This window comes from Pogonomyrmex barbatus, unplaced genomic scaffold (assembly GCF_055798465.1).
Source record: "Pogonomyrmex barbatus isolate J1 unplaced genomic scaffold, ASM5579846v1 scaffold11, whole genome shotgun sequence".
Classification (NCBI taxonomy): Eukaryota; Metazoa; Arthropoda; class Insecta; order Hymenoptera; family Formicidae; genus Pogonomyrmex; species Pogonomyrmex barbatus.
Window position 1 is genome coordinate 8,398,652 of NW_028297107.1, and position 13,605 is coordinate 8,412,256.

At 35.5% G+C, this 13,605-nt stretch overlaps 3 pseudogenes; 2 read left to right on the plus strand and 1 right to left on the minus strand.

Annotated features, from left to right (window-relative positions):
* Positions 1–6,441, minus strand: part of LOC148937806 (uncharacterized) — a 50,072-nt pseudogene extending 43,631 nt beyond the window's left edge.
* LOC148937811 (uncharacterized) lies at positions 2,564–3,404 on the plus strand (annotated as a pseudogene).
* On the plus strand, positions 3,903–5,288 carry LOC148937812 (uncharacterized; annotated as a pseudogene).
* Positions 6,442–13,605: the final 7,164 nt, after the last annotated feature.

A 13,605-nucleotide genomic window follows, 5' to 3' on the forward strand; every position in this document is an offset into this window, starting at 1 on the left:
AAGACCAAGATGGGTATGAAAGCGAAAACAAGGAAAAAGCGAATACTTCCAACGGCGAAATGAGGCGGCATATTACCGATTCTGCCAATGTTGGGCGCGCTCGGTTCCATGGTGATTGGCGGAGCGGCCAACGTGGCGAAGGCGGTAAACGACAAGAAAGCCATACAACGTCAGCTCGAGGAACTACAACGTCACAATCGCGCAACGTCGAAACGCGCGGACAGGAATTGTATCTCGCTCCGTACAAATACGGACGGGGACTATATTTCGCTCCGTACAAAGGCGGACGAGGTGTAACAGCGAAAAAAGAAAAAAAGAAAAAAAAACGTCAAAGAGACAATAAAAATATCTACGGGTAACTACCAACGTACAATTGGATCAACTGGCGAAGCATATGGGCGTACCATACTTCAGAGGCGTTTTCATGCGTGACGCATTACCGATTAGCGGCGCGCGTCGAAAAGAGAGCGGTATCGTAAATCTGGATGACACGATGGGTCCCGGCACTCATTGGGTAGCGTACGCAAAGAGAAACGATCGTGTTATATATTTCGACAGTTTCGGTAATCTTCGACCGCCGAAGGAACTGGTACGATATTTCGAAGACAATGTTATGATAGAGTACAATCGAACGTCCTATCAGACGAACGTCCGATCAGAGCGTCTACGGACAGCTGTGTTTGTGGTTTCTCCAAACGGTCGATGCCCATGAATTATTATTAAGTCTGACAAAATGCCGCAACGTTTCAGTATTCGTTGAACGTTTTTCCATCATGTCGCTGACGCTTACGTTAGCGGGAAAGCGTCTCGCGGCAAACTACTTTTCAGCCAGAGATTTGAACGACGATGACTACGAGCTTGATCTAACAATTTTAGAGATTTATCACACAATACCGAATGTAAACGTTTCGAACAATAAATTTTATTTTGACAAAGACGACGCAAAAATTACGATTCCCGAGGGGTCGTACGAACTGAAAGCCATAAATGAATTTTTGAAACGTGAGATTTTACGAAAACATTCGCGACGCGACACATCCGATGGTAACGCCGGTAACACCGCGCGCGGCGATGATGACATTGGTGAATACCCGATAGTGCTCCGTGCAAATTACAATACGATGAGGTGTGAGATTAAATGTGATTACAGAATAAATTTTACAAACATTTAACAAGCCCAATAACATTGGATCGCTGCTTGATTTCTTGTCAAAGCGTACATGTATCATTGTATTGTTGACGTATTATTCTAAACACGTTATTTGCGATAAATATCATCACATGCCTCGGTAGTCGAAAGGATAAGATGCCTGCCCGGTAAGCAGGAGATCCAGGTTCGATTCCTGGCTGAGGTGGTATTTTTTCGCAAAATAATTACGAGTTTTCACGACTGGTTCGTGGTCGGGCCCCGCCGTGACGCACACCCTCCCTTCTTATTTGGGCGTATATTGCAACCGCGAAAGTGGTATAAATCGGACATGTCAATCAACATAATGAATATAAACATTATCCGTGTAGAGTGCAACGTGATCGCGGGCGTGTATAGCAACGACAAAAGTGTGCACACGATACATGAATTTTCGCCGAGCGTGCCACCAGGATATAAGATATCGGAAAGGCCGATGCAAATCATTTACTTGCCAGTCATCGTACTGAGCATTACGGAGCTAACGATATGCATTGTTAATCAGAACGGACGATTGCTCGATTTCAGAGGAGAAGAGATCAGATTGCACGTACGACGGCGACAGCGATAACGCGAGCGCGACATTTGGTCGTGTTGAACGAAGCGAAGCACGCGCAGAGAGATAACGCATCTTTTATAAAGAAAACATCAATCGACAATACTCGCTCATCCGGTTGCATCAAAAAGAGAAAGAAACTCAACGCATCGAACGTTAAATTTTTACAAGTTTTAGGATTCGCGGTACGCAACTTGTGAGATGACTGACATCCTAAACATCGAAGACGAGCCAATCTTCGACGATCGCATCGTCAAGAATGAAACTCATACGTATAACCCGTTCGCCAATACAACGTTTTGGTACAGTGATGAGATAAGAATACCCATACAGCAACAGGATCTGTACATTGCCGTACGAAAGCTTTCTATATATCGAGGGAAAATTAACGAAGAAAAATGTTGTCGACGGATCTGATGTGATGTTGGGAAATAATTTTGTGGCGTTCATGTTCGAGATTGAGATTCGATACGAGCTCGATAGCGTGGAGATTGATCGTAACAGAAACGTGGGCATAACTAGCGCGCTCAAATACTACGTAATGACGTCATCCGAGAGAAGCGTGATTCTGAGAAATGCTGGCTGGCATGCGTGTACCAAACGCGGATAGATATTTTAACTTTTGCGTACCTCTCTACGTACTGTTGGAATTCTGCGAGGATTACAGACGCGTGGTAATCAACGCTCGTCACGAGTTGATCTTAATACAATCGCGCAACGACAACAATTGCCTGATGGGAAATTCGGCATTGGATCCCGTGATCGACTTATTCAAGATACAATGGAATGCCGTGTTATTGAACGAGATAACAAAACTATCGATGCTGCGCACTTTGAAGAGCGGATACTTGAGCATGGCTTTTCGCTCGTGGGATCTGTACGAGTTTCCGCTGTTACAGCGTACAACCAAGCATTCGTGGGCCATCAAGACCGCTACTCAGTTGGAGAAGCTGCGATATGTCATCTTCGCTTTGCAAACAGGCCGAAAGAACATCATGGCCGAGGACACGAGCCGATTCGACGACTGCAACTTGACCAACGTAAAATTCTATCTGAACTCAGAATGTTATCCGTACGACGATATGAATCTGGATTTCGAAAAAAACAGATGGTTTGTGTACGAAATGTACGCGCGTTTCTGCAAAAACTACTACGGATACGAGTATCTCGAGCCAAGTCTTACCCTCACGTCTTTTCTACGTTACGGTACATTCGTAATCATCGATTTTTCTCGACAAAATGAATCAGTCAAGAGCGCAACCGTGGATGTGAGATTGGAATTTGAGACTAAGGAGAACGTACCGATGAATACCACCGCGTACTGTCTCATTATACACGATCGCGTGGTTTAGTACAACCCGTTGACCAATGTTGTACGCAAGATCACCTAAGAGCATCGCTGGTATATGAGAGACAATAAAATCTATACATCGAAATCGATCGCAATCTTCTTCTCGACAGTCATGTCTGTGCCAACGTTCGTAGACCTGCAAGGTTTTCTCGTTGAAGGACAGTTTGTCGTAAAAGAGTTTGCTGCTCTCAAAGAACGGACCGTTCTCTCTCATTACATTTTCGCAAGCCCTATACCGTGGCATTTCCTGGCAAATGCCGACAAATCTCGCGCACGCTGGGTGATACGTCATCATCATAGATTGCGATGGAACGACGGAACGATTCCGTACAGCGAAGCTAAAAGTTTGATTACGAAAGCTGTGCATAGTACGAAAGAAGATAACGACGACGACGACGATGATGATGCTGTCATATATGTCAAGGGACGAAAAACGAAAATGATTGCGGAATTTGCTTCTGGACGATGAACAAGAGCGCGTGTACATCGAGACCCTGGATGCGAATTACGAAGACATAGATTCTTTAAATAATCTAGATGCTGATAATTCTATACGATGTGGATATCATTATACCAATTGCGCGTTACAAAATGTATTTAAATTATTTAATTGATGGGCAGATAATCTTAAATAAATATATATAACATATAATATATTTTCTTTTATTCCTTTTCCCCGCTATTACATTGATGATTACTTAATATTCCAACGATCCTATACATTTTTTCAATGTAACGTTCGATCGACTCATCGATGACAAAGAAATTGCGTTATGATTGAAGCGTGAAACTTTTTATTTACATTTTCTTTTTTTTCTTTTTACATATTTTTTAGCTGATTAGGTTTTTTTCTTGAAATAAAAATTTTATAATTAATTGATAATGACGCATTCTTTTTTTCTTTCAGTTTATAATCACTATAACAGTAAATTCGATGTGCTATCTGCAATTGTACGATTCTTTGTCTTTTTCTTGGCCACTATAACATGCCTATTCACGAAATACTATCATAATAGAGTATTGTCGTTCAGCGAGGTCATTGGATTTTTTGTTCACTCCATCTTTCAAATGAGAGGAAGGAGGGATTAACGCTCTGTCGTGTCAAAATTTACGCGGGTGCGATCAGTCCTCCATCATTCGTTTGTACAAACGAACCATACGCAACGTACTCCGCTTCTCCATCATTCGTTTGTACGAACGATCCACACGCAATGTACTCCGCCAAAGGAAGCAGTGCACTGTACGATGATGAAACGAAGAAGGAACGTAACGCGTAAGTTCGACATTTTCTTTCTTTCTTTTTGCAACATTATGCAATATTATGTCCTTAATTTCTGTTATACAGCATTTCGATGGAGCCTCGCACGGTGCGCTTGATGAGCAGACGTTACAACCTGGCTTCAAGTTTCTGGAAATTGGAATCAATGTTGGTCCACCGAGCTACGTAGAGATTGCCCTAGGAGATCATCGAGGACAAGAGTTGATACTGTCTCTCGAAACATGGAAAGGACTCCATGAGCAGCAATGGAATATCTACAAATTGCTACGAAACAATTACAAAGACAATTTTATAAGCGTCGGACCGTTAACAGTCCGAGTTTGTATGATGAACAACGTTACACTCGTACGTCTTGAATCTTCAAACGTACGCATTATAATGGTCGAATCGATGCTACGCCGTATGTTTAATCTCGCCGAATGTATTGATATAACATTCAATCAACTAGACAAACTCGTTGAAACGATCGATGAAAAGTATACGTGATTCTCCAACATTGCATATATTATAACAAATCCCGAGAAGGTACCATACATGATACGCGATAGCGATATCTTCGATAGACATCAACTCGTCGATTGCGAATTGTTAGCTTTAGTTTTTAGTATGTATGAAAAAAAGACGATGTAACAAAAATGTGAATAAAAACGTTTTCACATTTAAAAATATGATTTCAATCAAAACAAATTTTCCTATTTCCCATCTTAAAATAAAATAATATTTCAGTTATAATAAGATATTATTTATTGGTATAATCAATAAAAAACATCAATGAAAAAAGGATAATATCTTTTTTTCTTATTGAATTCATTTCATTTTTCTATAGTTCACTTTTTTTGTAGTTTCTCATTTTCCATCGCCATCAAAATTTATTGTTTCCTACGTGAGAACTTGATCAAATAGAAATGAGCACATTCAGTATTTATTATTAAAAAACAAGAAAAAAATTAAGGAAAAGTGTCCATTTACCGACTAACATTATTTTCATTGAATAACGGATTTTTCGAGATTGTTCGAAATGAACATGTTGCGACACGTACATTTATTGCAGCCGGAATAACGGCGCTTTTTTTTCCTTTTTTTTCCTACGTCAATTTCTACAAAAATGTCTTTTTTAGCAGCTCTTCTTAGACAAAAAAAGACCCCATCCCCTCTTCCCCCTCAAAAGTACATTCCAAAGGATCATCGACAAAGCATTCCCCCGTGCCTACCAGTTACCCCCTCTCCTTTACCCCCGCGTCCCCGAGTTACCCCGCACACCCGCACCCCGCTCGGAGCTCTTGGGTTAGAACCGCCCTAGTATCACTACTTACTGACTAATAAATAAATATACACATATATATATATATATATATTTATTTATTTATTAGTCAGTATATATTTATTAAATTTTAAGCGCGCGCGCGCTTTTACTATACATTATACCATACATACATTGCAGACGAAATGCAAATGATTATTCTGTAATCAGATGATTACAGAATATAGTCCCATGGCGGTACCTCTTTTTTGGCATACCGGGTGATTCGAGAGGAAATGTAAGTATCTCCCTGAAAACGTCGGTTTGTGATACCAATCAAATATCAACTGATTGTCCGCCAAAATTATAGTAACATCCAAGAAGTTGAGCTTGTGTCCCGCGCCGGTCTCCATTATAAATTGCAAACGCGGGTGTAAAGTATTAAAGATGTTCAGAGTGTAGTTGAGTAAGTCGGAGGGAGCAGCCAAAGCAATGTCGTCAACGTATCTAACAAAAAATGGTAGGTTAAAAGACAAGGAATTGAGAGCTCTAGTTTCTAAATCTTGTAATACTATGTCTGCTATGATGGGTGAGAGAGGTGAACCATAGGTATGCCAAAAATCTGTTGGTAAAACGTTCCATTAAAGGTGAAATAAATATTTAATATGAATCTGACCGCGGTGATAAACTCAAATTTTGAAATTGAACACTTATGAGATGTAATCCCATCTGGAAGAGACGCTGTCAATGGCCATTTCAATGGGCACATTGGTAAACAGCGACACGACATCCAAGGAAATCAACGAGAAATCTCTGTCGATGTGCACATTAGAGAATCTTTTTACCAATTCGAAACTATTGTTGATGTGGCTATATGTGCAACAGGAACACTTTTGATTATGCGATAACGTGTTAAGTGTTATACAAGGCTAAGTTATACAGAGGGCTATTGAGAGAAGAGATAATGATTCGGAAGGGACAATCAGGTTTGTGAATTTTTGGAAATCCATACGCTCTCGGCAAAATCCCATCATCGTAAAGAAGATGTCTATAGGTAGAGGCCGATATGAACGCAGCATCTTTCTATCTCTTAAGTAACTCTCGTAAACATGAGGTGAGCTTCTTTATTAGGTCTTTTTTGACAATGGAATAAGTGGTATTATCATTTAATAGCTCTTCCATCTTCTTGAAATATACATCCAGAGCTACAATGATGTTCCCCTTGTCCGCGCGAGTGACCATGAGATTGTCATTGTGTTGTAAAAACTTACTGATAGTGGACACTAATTCATTTAGGCGTATGTTAAATTCATAATTTTTTGGAGTCAAATAGTTAGGGAGATTAGATTATTAATAATGTTTACAGCGCGATTTCTGATAGCCATTTGTGTTGTTGTAGGGAATTTCATAAGATTACTCTCGAAGTTTTTAATGAATTCAGTAGTTAGTTTTTCATTGTTATTAATAGGAAGACTGAAGTTATCACCCAGTTGTAAAAGGCTCTGTACATCTATCGGAACAGGTGTGGAGGACAAATTCACAAAACTATTTATCGTTGACGTGCAAAGAAATCGACGAGTCTATACCTTTATCCATAAACGTGTGTGGGTCAATCACGATCTCAATTTCGCGATTTCGTGCGTTCTTTGAATTGGTTGCTTTAAAATAAAAACACTGTTGACTGACTGAGGAGTAGGAATGAGTGGGGGGCCTGTAGAAATAATGTATCGGTCTAATGTCAATGATTTTAGCTCTATGTTTCGTCAATAATTTGTCAAATTTCGTGTTAAGTTTGTCACGTAAATTGGTAAAAAAGGAATGTAGCGATCTTTGTTGTCTAGTGAAAAAAAGTTGCAAATAGATAATGGAATGTTATGATATAACCGTCGAGACAATTTATAGACCCGATTGTGTGTAGCTTTGATGTATGAGTACGTGTCGGAGAGTTTTACCTGTAGTAATTTCTTACAGAATTGACCTCTCAAATGTTTAAATTCCTCAACCGACTTATGACTAAAAAGGTTGGTGTTAAACCGAACATTGGATACATGCGGAGGTATAATATTAAATTTAATGTATTTGCGTAAAAATTCGGTTTTCAGTCTACCCTTAATGATGATTTTATTGAGCTTAATCCATGATTTGAATAATATGACAGTATTATGTCCAAAAAAGAAATTAATGTACTGGAAAAAGGAAAAATGAAAACGCATTTTCTCAGCCTGTGTAAAACAAATATGCACGATAAGGCTCCCAATATAAAAATAGACAAAAAGCGTGTAATGGCAATAAGACCCATTACACCCCATTACACCCCTTTTATCTATTTTTATATTGGGAGCCTTATCGTACATGCATATTAATCCTTTTAACTCGGATTCGGACCTTCTTCTATGGTGGATTCTATCGGGAATAGTTGAAGTTTATTTTAAATGATCAATACAAGAATTGACATTAAGCATACATTTAATGAACTGTTATGTTCGACGGACTCCATGATTCTTCTCTTTCGCGGCAAACTAACAGCTGCTCATCGGTAAACAATAATGCGATCCTCGAACGATTTACAAGAGTTTCTTCTTTATTATTAAATTACCGATAAAGACCGGATTGCGATTCCCTCAAAGACCTATCTTCAAAAAATAAAGCGCGAGACTCAACGGAACTTTTCCTACATGAAAGTCCTACATGAATCACGATTCCGAGGACATCGCTCTCTTAATTTTTCGAAGATCTCGTCGCCTTGGGCCCTCGTCGAAACATAAAAAGTTAGAGTCAGTATGCGACTAAGACTTACGAGTGAAGTTACGAGCTCGAGATCTCGCCGATCACCACGGAAACCTTCTCAGTCCACGTGTCATCAACAAATCCTCAGTGTCACTAATAAGTCAAATTTTTCTTCTTTTATTTATCATTCGATTGTAACGCGCTTCGGTAACCCACCTCCTCTCTACGTGATCCTCTCTACGCGAAACTTTGCTTTTTGTTTCCTCTCTACTTTTGATCATCTCTCGAAATTTAATAAATCTTTTCCCTTTCTCTCCTGCCGCCGGTCCATAGCTCACCCTAAGGATACGCGATCGTCGAGTAATACGATATATTCCACCTTTTACATCTATTCCCTGTTATAGTGTTCCGAAATCAACTACCGTCTCTTTCCGGACAGAAGCGGATGAAAAGAGTCTTGAAATATTTGAGGCATATCAGGAGACACGATAGTGTCTCGGGTGTCAAATCAACCGAGGATTATTGTGTGACTTTACGCGAGTCGGCGAGATGCGAGCATCCGAAATTATCGAATCTCAATAACGGCTAAACTGATCAAATTCTAAGTAGGCTTGATCGATAGCTTAAATCCAACTGGCATAATAAAAGTATTTTTATTTTTCTGCTACGTGCCCTACAAACAGAAATATTGCTACGCAAAGTCCGATTTGGAAATTTTTACTTTAAGAAATGTCATTATTATTGTCGCCTTTGTACGACTGCAATGTTACGAGATGTCATTATTAATCTTATCAACCCAGCAGATTATCAGACTGATAAGTCAGGATTACTGTAGGATCTAGCGAATCAATGTTCGCTGGATCCTGCAATGACCCTGACTTCTCGATCTGATTTATTGATGTAAACATGGTGTTTTTGATTTTAGACCTCTCGGGTATCAATATAATAATAAATACGCGTGTGTAATAAATACGCGTGCATTGAAAAAGAAACATTAGCAGTATTAATAAATTGCTTACTACTATTGCATAGTATGCTTACTCTTTTTCTGCACATCCGAGTGGTGGCCATTGATGTGACATTCGCGGCGAGTTTGGCAGTTTGTGATAATTTGTTTCGGAGTGTAACTCATGTTTGTGTCTACTATATTTTGCAGGTAAGTTCTATTTTTCATTTTATTATTTTATTTTTATATGAACATTTTAATTCAACTTCAGATTCTTTTTTAACTAATCACGATAATTTTTATAAAAATTTATAAACATTAATTGAATGGCAAAGATTAATGTTTAGAAGAATAGGAATCCAAGTTGAAAAAATTTTATAATTCTTTTATTTCTTTTTATGAAAAAAAGATATTTATTTATTTCAATGTTTCTTCTTCTTGCAGATTAAAATATATAAAAGTTACATTATTATTAATGTATTATTATTAATGTGTTTATTAATGTTTAATAAACAATATTCTAAAAAAAAGACCTGATATGTATGGGTGAATGAAATCTTCTAAATCTTCTAAATGTTCGGAATTAGTTTAACATTTCAGTCTGATTTCGAAGACGACGCCTACAGTTCCCCCACCATCGCTCGAGTCTCAGCGGCCGAGCTGCCGAACGGCTGTGCCTCAGAAGCGTCATTCTGTGAAAAACATGCTCGTACGCCTTTCGCCTCAAACTGTCACTTAGATATCTTCTTTGCTAAATTATTTTTATTTTTATAAATAAACAAACGTTGAATTTTCTATTATTAATATATTATATTGTCCTTTATTTATGTTCTTTTTTCAAACGTAATATGTCAAATATCTCAAAAAATATAAAAGATATAGAAAAACATTTCAGATAAAAGTTTTATAACTTCGAGAAGGAAAGATGATAACATTATCAATTTCATTGTAAATAGGGCCACTTTCGAGATTTTTTATGATTGCTATTCTTTTAAATGGAATCATATACTTTTTATTATGCAAGATTTCTCTAAGTATTCTGGATATAAAAATATTATATATATAATATTAAGGCACAAATTAAAAAGTTACTAATTTACAAGATATTTTGCTTTTTTACTTACTTTTTCATCGTATTTTGTCATAAAACATAAAATAAATTAATCATTTTTTGGTAAACGTATCTTAATATTTTTCTGCACAGAATAATGAGATAAATCAATTAGTGTAAAGTTTACAATCTCGAAAGTGGCGCTATTTACAATGAAATTGATAATGTTATCATCTTTCCTCCTCAAAGTTATAAAACTTTTATCTGAAATATTTTTCCATATCTTTTATATTTTTTGAAATATTTGACATATTACATTTGAAAAAAGAACACTCATAAATAAAGCACAATATAATATATTAATAAAAAATTCAACGTTTTGTTTATTTATAAAAATAAAAATAATTTAGCAAAAAAGATATCTAAGTGACAGTTTGAAGTGAAAGGCGTACGAGCATGTTTCTCACAGGGCGACGCTCCTGAGGCACAGCTGTTCGGCGGCTCGACCGCTGAGACTCGAGCGATGGTGGGGGAACTGCTGCGTTGCCTTCGAAATCGAACCGAAAGGCTCAACTAATTCCGAGCGCTGCTCTAAAAAGATCTCATATGTGTATACAAGAAAACAATGTTTAAAAGAGACATAAACGATACTCTAAAAAGACCTAATATGTTTGGGTGAATGAAATCTTTTAAATTAAGGGCGACATTAAAATATGGCTTTAGATGAGTATAAAAATATAAATGTTACTATTTTATTATATGAACATTTTGATTTGATGTTATCTAGATTCGTATTCATATACATATCTATATATAAAATAATTAGCTTTGTCTAATTGTGGTTTGGAAAAAATCCTAAAATTAATTATTTATTAATTGAATGACAATATTCAGAAGAATAGGAAGTTAAAATTTTAATATTAACATTATTATTTTGCATAAACATTTCAACTTCGTAAATTTCATTAATTCGCACATATTAGGTCCTTTTAAGCCAGTATCAGATTAAAGATTAAGCTTGAGATTAGATTAGAATTTAACCAATTAGAAAAAAGAAAAACAATTTCATGTTTGATGAACTTTGTTCGGATTGTTTCTCATGTAATTGAATGATTACAAAGACAGTTACAAAAAATCAGAAGCCTAGTTGAAAGGTTTATGTAAAATTTGATAATATGTTAATATTAACATTATTCCAATATTCAAATATAAACATATTAACATTTCAACTTGGCTTCTTATTCTTCTTAACTTTATTCTTTGCCATTCAATTAATTAATTAGCATTTTTTCCACAACACTTAGATAAAGTTGGTCATTTTATATTTTGCGAATATGTATATGAGTATGAATCTAAATAACATAAGCCTGAAGTAATAAAATTTACATATTTTTCATAAAAAATATAAAATAAAAAAATTGGACAACTACAAAGATAGTTATGAAAAATCTATAATCAAATTGAAATGTTCATATAATAAAATGATAACATTTTCCTGAATATTTTTATACTCATCTAAAGCCAAAATTTTATTAATCTCATAGTTAATTTGGAGTTACATTTATACACACATATTAGGTCTATTTATGTCTCTTTTGATAACTTCTATATTTGAACCTGCAAGAGGAAGAAACATTGAAATAAATAAATATCTTTTTTTTCATATAATAATGTTAATATTAATAATAATGTTAATTAACATTTCAACTTGATTTCTTATTCTTCTTAATTTTATTCTTTGCCATTCAATTAATTTTGTTTTATTAATATGTACATAAATATGACTGTAGATAACATAAGCCTGAAATAATAAAAAGATATTCTCAGATTCTTATCTGTTTACATATCATAAAAATCATAAAATAAAAAAATTACTTAATTAGTTGAACAACTACGAAGACAGTTACGAAGAATCTGAAGTTAAATTGATATTTTAATTTCATCATTAATTCAGAGTTTCATTTACATTAACAGACATATTATAGGTTCTTTTAGAGTATCATTTGTGTTTCTTTTCAACATTGATAATTTTTATATAATTATTATTTAAACCTGCAAGAGGAAGAATTACAATAGATTTTTAAAATTATTTAGAGATGAAAATTCTAATACTAAAATGTTGAGCCTACAATAATGCAACGAATCTGAACGCGCGAATAATGGACAACCTGATTGAACATTTTTAAACGTTTCCTATTTGAAAACTATTGTAGGCTCAACATTTTAATATTATTAGAATTTTCGTATGTAAATTAAAATTTTTGTATGTAAATGATTTCAGGAATTTGCCATTAACAAGTGGTGCGTTAGGTCTGGAACATATGTTCTTATATATGTTCTTATATATGTATATATGTTCTTATATGTTCTTATATATGTATATATATATATATATTCTTATATGAAGAAATTTTTATTTTCACAGAGAGAGAGAGACAGAGAGAGAGAGAGAGAGAGAGAGAGAGAGAGAGAGAGAGAGAGAGAGAGAGAGAGAGAGAGGAAGAAAGGAAGAGAGGTATGATTTAGTTTGTAATACGAATTATATTGCTTAACGAATAGTATATGGACATATAAACATATATTTGTATTATTTATTTTATTTGCAAATAATAAGGCTCAGTATACACGGTGTCCATAATTATCGACTGAAATATTTATGACTTATTCGTAAAAATGAAACGAAAATTTTAATACGAAAATGTCGAAGCTATAACAGCTTTAAATTATTAGCGATTAAAACTGATAATCAGAGAGCTGACATTTCGCGCATTCAGACATGATGATATAACAAGTAGTAAAGGTGTCATAAGGGTCGTTTTAACAACGAGAATTGTTAACACGTAAAAATATTGATATGATATGCAATTATAGTTTTATTGAAAAATTATTTCTGCTTCTATAAGGAATATTTATACATTTGTACATTACATACGCATAATTAATATAGAAACATCATAAAATATCAATATCAATTCTATAACGAAATATTACAACATGTTTTAGATGTCAATATATAATGTTGATATACAGTAATATTAAAATATAGAAAACAAATATTAAATATCTTTATATGTTTATACACCAATTATTAAGAAAAAGCAGTTGCACTTTTCGGCCTGATTTTGAAGGTGTGACGCGGTCACCTCGCTCGACGCTCGGATCGGCTCGTCGGTGTCCGAGTTCGAGAGGAGGGGAGACTCAAGCTTATGAGAACACAGATTGACGTGAAAAAGATAGTTTATTTAGCGAAAGATAGATACAGCGTGCAG